Source organism: Gekko japonicus, unplaced genomic scaffold (genome assembly GCF_001447785.1).
Source record: "Gekko japonicus isolate JY-2015 unplaced genomic scaffold, Gekko_japonicus_V1.1 scaffold253, whole genome shotgun sequence".
Taxonomy (NCBI): Eukaryota; Metazoa; Chordata; class Lepidosauria; order Squamata; family Gekkonidae; genus Gekko; species Gekko japonicus.
The window spans coordinates 963,778-970,153 of NW_015173681.1; positions in this window are offsets into that span (position 1 = coordinate 963,778).

Here is a 6,376-nt window from a genome sequence, read left to right on the forward strand (position 1 = left end):
ATGAAAGCCCGGAAGAAATGGGAGTGGAGTTTTTTTTTCTGAGGTCCCCACCCCTAGGGTTGCCAACTTCCAGGTGGTTGCTGGGGATCTCCTGGGATTAAAACTGAGTGAGAGAGATAAATTCACTTGGTGAAAATGGCCACGGCGGAAGGTGGAAACTATGGCATTATACCCCATTGAATTCCCTCCCTGAACCGAACCCCACCTGCCTCAAGATCCACCCCCCTAATCTCTAGGAATTTCCTGACCTGGATCTGGCAACCCTAACCCCCCCTTTCTAACGGAAAAAGTTGACAAATTCTGTGGATAAGCTGAAGAGGAGATTGGATTTATACCCCACCCTTCACTCGGAGTCTCAGAGAGGCTTGCAATCTCCTTTTCCCTTCCCCTCCCCACAACAGACACCCTGTGAGGTAGGTGGGGCTGAGGGAGCTCTGACAGAAACTGCTCTTTTAAGGACAGCTCTGACAGAACTATGGCTTGTTCAAAGTCATACAGCAGCTGCGAGGGGAGGAGGGGGGAATCAAACCCGGTTCTTCCTGATTAGAGTCCGTGCACTTAACCACTACACCAAACTGGCTCTCTGGAACACTGGAAAGAAAAACCTGTTATGAAATATTTTCTCTCTTGGAATATGAAATCCTTTCTTTAAGACAAGGTTTTATTCAAAATACGTAGTATGAAAATTTCCATGTAAGGCAATCTAAAGTTCTAGATATCTCCCATGTATACTGTAAATATATATAACATATTTTCAAGGATATGTTTGTTGCTTAAGAATAATTTTGGCAACAATTAGTATGCTACAATATGTTTGATAATACATTATTTTATAGTTCAGTGTTTTCAGTGTTATAAAGTTTAACTTGATACCTAAATATATCAGTAGGTATATTTAGGTATCAAGTTAAAGTGTGACTGTTTATGTCCAAATAATAATCTTTTGTTTTTTACAAGATTTGTTTTCTTATTTCAAAGTTTTTTGGGAGGGGGACCTATAAGATGGTGAAAATTAAGCAAAGGGCACACGTTTGCAGCACTCATAACATAAGAAGACCCCTGCTGGATCAGACCAGTGGTCCATCTAGTCCAGCATCCTGTCTCACACAGCGGCCAACCAGTTCCTCTGGAGGGCCAACAACAGGGCATAGAAACCGAGGCCTTCCCCTGAGAAGAACCTCAGAAGAGCCCTGCTGGATCAGACCAGTGGTCCATCTAGTCCAGCATCCTGCCTCACACAGTGGCCAACCAGTTCCTCTTGAGGGCCAACAACAGGGCATAGAGGCTGAGGCCTTCACCCGGTAAGAACATCAGAAGAGCCCTGCTGGATCAGACCAGTGGTCCATCTAGTCCAGCATCCTGCCTCACACAGTGGCCAACCCAGTTCCTCTGGAGGGCCAACAACAGGGCATAGAGGCCAAGGCCTTCCCTAATAAGAGCATCAGAAGAGCCCTGCTGTATCAGACCCAGTGGTCCATCTAGCCCAGCATCTTGTCTCGCGCACTGGCCAACCAGTTCCTCTGGAGGGCCAACAACAGGGCATAGAGGCTGAAGCCTTTCCCCGCTAAGAACATAACACAACCAGTTCCTCTGGAGGTCCAACAAGAGGGCACAGAGGCCATGATGTTGCCGTGGGGTTTTTTTTTAATGGTTTTACCATTCCCAGAAAATTTACATCTCTAGAGTTGCCAGCTCTGGGGTGGGAAATCCCTGGAGATTTGGGAGTGGAACCTGGGGAGGGTAGTGGGAGGGGGCCCCATCATGGCACAATGGTACCATGGTGGTATAATGCCATACAGTCAACTTTCCAAAGCAGCCATTTTCTCCAGGTGAACAGATCTCTGTCATCTGGATATCCATTGTAATTCTGGGAGGTCTCCTGGCAGCTCCTAGTTCCAGCCCCACCCCACCCCCGTTACCCAGGAATCACATCTGTGTTCTAAGGAAGAATTTATTTTTGTACCTCAATACAAAGACATTAGGGGCAGCAGTGGCTCAGAGGTTAAGACGCTGAGCTGCAGACCGGAAGGTCAGTAGTTCAGCAGTTCGAGACCCGAGTTGCCACATGACGGAGTGAGCTCCTGCCTCTGGCCCCAGCTCCTGCCAACCTAGCAGTTCAAAAGCAGGAAATTGCAATAAATAGGTCCTGCTTCGGTGGGAAGGTAACAGCGTTCCGTGCACCTCGGCATCTAGTCATGCCGGCCACATGACCATGGAAACGTCTTTCGACAGCGCTGGCTCTTCGGCTTGGAAACGGAGATGAGTACCGCATCCCTTGAATCGGATTTGACTGGCTTTCGAGCAAGGGAAACCTTTACCTTTACCTATGTTCTTCCTAGATCTAGCAGTAGATTGTAAGCACCTAGAGACAGGGACCCATGTCTTGCCGCCGTCAGTTTTCTATATTTTAAACCGGACTTCCGCAAGGAACTTGAGGTAGCAAAAATGGATCTCCACTCCCCCACGGTATCCTCACCACAGCCAGCCTTTGGAGGCTGAGAGAGAGTGACTGGCTCCAGAACACTCTGAGCCATTCACAGCTGAGGTGGAATTTGAACCCGGATCCGAATCCCAAAACTCTAACCTCTGCACCTCGCCGGCTCTCACGTGGAGAGTCTTTAATGCGCCATATATTAATAATGGCACTAGAGAAATAGATAACAAGGTACTTTGAAACAAGACAGGGCGATCAATGCTCTACCATCCTCCTCCTATCTATTTTCCATGCCTGACCAAAATTATGATGTTGTTTTTAAGCATAGATATTTATGGGTGTTTTTTTCCTATTTCAAAAAAAAAACACAACAGCTCTTTTTAAAATGCAGTCAAGGAAGAAGAATCGGATCATAATGATTCCCATTTGCTTCATTCCCGTGAATACTAAATTGGTTTCAGACTCAGGGAAGCGTTAGCAAAGCTGATTTCCCAAATACTCATGTCGGGATAGTGCAAAAATCAAAGTCGGCTTCGGATGAATGATGGAGGCCTTACTGTGATAATAAATTATGGAGTGGCGCCGTGGATCAGAAGTCTTTATTTATTTACTTCCTTTGTACCCCGACTTCCCCCCCAGTGGGGGATCCAAAGCAGCTCACCTCATTCCCCCTCCCTTCCATGTTATCCTTACAACAACCCTGTGAGGCAGGTCAGGCTGAGCGCGTGTGACTGGCCCAAGGTCACCCAGCGAGCTTCCATGGCACGAGTGGGGATTTGAACCTCGGTCTCCCAGATCCTAGGAGCTGCGGTGGCTCAAGTGGTTAAGACGCTGAACTGCAGGCTGTGGAAGGTCGGTCGTTCAGCAGTTCGAGACCCGAGTGTGCCACATGACGGAGTGAGCTCCCGTCTCTAGTTCCAGCTCCTGCCAACCTAGCAGTTCGAAAGCAAGACATTGCAAGTCGATAAATAGGTACCACTTCGGTGGGGAGGTAACAGCGTTCCGCGCGCCTTGGTGTTTAGTCATGCCGGCCACATGACCACGGAAACGTCTTCGGACAGCACTGGCTCTTCGGCTTGGAAACGAAGATGAGCACCGCAACCCTAGAGTCGGACTCGACTGGCTTTCGAGCAAGGGAACCTTTACCTTTTACTCCCAGATCCTAGTCCAGCCCTCTAACCACTACATAATGCTGGCTCTCATATGGTATTGCACATGAGTAGAGCTGCCAACCTCCATGGGGTGGCTGGAGATCTCCGGGTGACACATCAATTCACCTGGAGAGAATGGCTGCTTTGGAAGCTGGAGTCTGTGGCATGATGCCATGCTGAGCTGTACCACCCCTCCCTTCTCCAAGCCCCGCCCTTCCCAGGCTCCACCCCCAAAATCCCCTGCGGAGGGTGGGGCCTGGAGAAGGGAGGGGTGGTATAGCTCAGCATGGCATCATGCCACAGACTCCAGCTTCCAAAATCTCCAAGCATTTCCCAACCTGGTGCTGGTGGCCAGGGCTTTTTCTGGTAGAAAAAGCCCAGCAGGAACGCATTAGCATAATAGGCCACACCCGACAACAGAAACTCATTAGCATATTAGGCCACACCCCATACCTTCCCTTGGCTTGCCCAGGCGTCCCATGGCTGCAGGGCGCCCAGGCAAGCCGGCCCTTAGACAGGCCAGGGAAGGCATGGGGAGGCATTTAAATGCCTCCCCAATCCTTCCAGGGCCCCCCCTGGCCTGCCCGCCTCAGAGTCGCCGGGGGTGTGTGTCGATCTCCAGGCCTTCCCTCTGTAGCCAGGCACGCAGAGGTTTTGGCTGTAGTGGCCGTGGCCAACTTGGGAGCCAGCCGGAACTCCGTTCCTGTGTGTTCCTGCCACAAAATAGCCCTGCTGGCGGCAACCCTATAATACCGTGTTTCCCCGAAAATAAGACACTGTATTATGTTTATTTTTTCTCAAGAAGACACACTAGGGCTTATACCACAAATGCATAGAAATCCTGCTAGGGCTTATTTTTGGGGTAGGTCTTATTTTCGGGGAAACAGGGTAGTGTGCTGTGTACAGTTTTGTGTGTTTGTGCGCGTGCACAAAGCTATCGCAAACATCTCAGATGCCCCAAGCTCATTATATGACGGCCCCTGTTCATTATATTTGAACGCACCACGGAAAGACAGAAACAGAAGAGACAAAAGAGTAGCCGGTAGTTAATTATGGAAAACTTCGGGGGCCTCGGCTCAGTTGATTTCTAAATTCTTTTCGCTGCCGGATCCAGAGGCTTGTTTTATGGGCGACAATAAATCTGCCTTCGGAGAGGAACATAAAAAGAACCCAGCCACCCAAGCTTATTTTCCAGGGTGGTTTTTTTAAAAAAATATATAAAAAAGAGAAACGCTTAAACATAAAAATTGTCTCCCTCTTTTAAAATGCGAGTAAATAGGTTGATCTGTTTATATGGTTTTCAATACAAGTAAACGGCTCGCTATTTAAACAAGCTCAATCAACTGTGAAAATTGACATTTTTTCACCATAAAAATCAGACTTCATCCTAGCATGATATTAAATATTAAGGATTCGGTTAAAAAGGACAATGTACGTCTCACATGAGTGCCTGCAGAGAGAGAGAGAGAGAGAGAGAGGAGGGAGGGAGGGGGGCCAATTCTCTGCCATTCAACAACTCCACAAAGGGAAAAGGCCCTCGAAGTCAAGGCCCTTCGGCTCTGCTAAAGCCTACTTTCCATATTTATTTCAATACGGCACGCTGCCATTGCTCCAAGGAGATGTACGCGCTTCGTATTCGTCCAGAATGCCTCATGGCCTTCTAGGACTGCCAGCGTTTCAGCTGGCCACCGATATCTGCGCCCTCAACAAAAGCTCAGTGTGCGCGAGGGATGTATAGGGATAAGCTAGAAAATGCATCACTGGCTGATTCTTCACATCAAATGGCTGTTAAGCACATAGGAGAAGGATGTTGTCCTGGATAAACTGGCAGTCCTGTTATCTTTCATTGGCTGAAGCAAATCCCCTCCCCCTTCACACAGCGTGGGAGTGGCTCCTGGGGTGTACATGGGGCTGCTGGGTCTGGATTGGAAAATACCTGGAGATTTTGGGGGTGGAGTCTGGGGAGGGCGAGGTTAGGGAAGGGAAAGAAGAAGAAGAAGAGATTGGATTTATACCCCGCCCTTCACTACCCAAAGGTGTCTCAGCGCGGCTTACAAACTCCTTTCCCTTCCCCTCCCTACAACAGACACCCTGTGAGGCGGGTGGAACTGAGAGAGCTCTGACAGAAACTGCTCTTTTCCGAGGACAGCTCTTATCAGAACTATGGCTTGCCCAAGGTCATCCAGCCGGGTGCAAGTGGAGGAGTGGGGAATCAGACCCGGTTCTCCCAGATTAGAGTCCGCACACTTAGCCACTACACCAAACTGGCTCTCTCAGTGTAGTATAATGCCCTAGAGTTGACCCTCCAAAGCAGCCATTTTCCCCAGGGGAACTGATCTTGGTCATCTGGAGGTCAACGATAATAGAGGGAGATCTCCAGGTGCCACCTGGAGGCTGGCAACCCTGGGCATATAGAATAGCCAGTCTATTCTAGAATAGCCCCATCTGGAGGTTAGCAGGCATCACAGAGGATAAGGAAGAGACCTCAATGGTAAGATGCTAATTGGAATGCAATATAGTTGTAGTGGAGCCAGTTTGGTGTAGTGGTTAAGTGTGCGGACTCTAATCTGGGAGAACCGGGTTTGATTCCCCACTCCTCCACTTGCACCTGCTGATGTGACCTTGGGTCAGTCACAAGCTCTGGCACAGCTATCCTTGAAAAAGAGCAGTTTGTGTCAGAGTTCTCTCAGCCCCACCCACCTCACAGGGTGTCTGTTGTGGGGAGGGGAAGGGAAAGGAGTTTGTAAGCCACTCTGAGACTCCAAGTGAAGGGCGGGGTATAAATCCAATC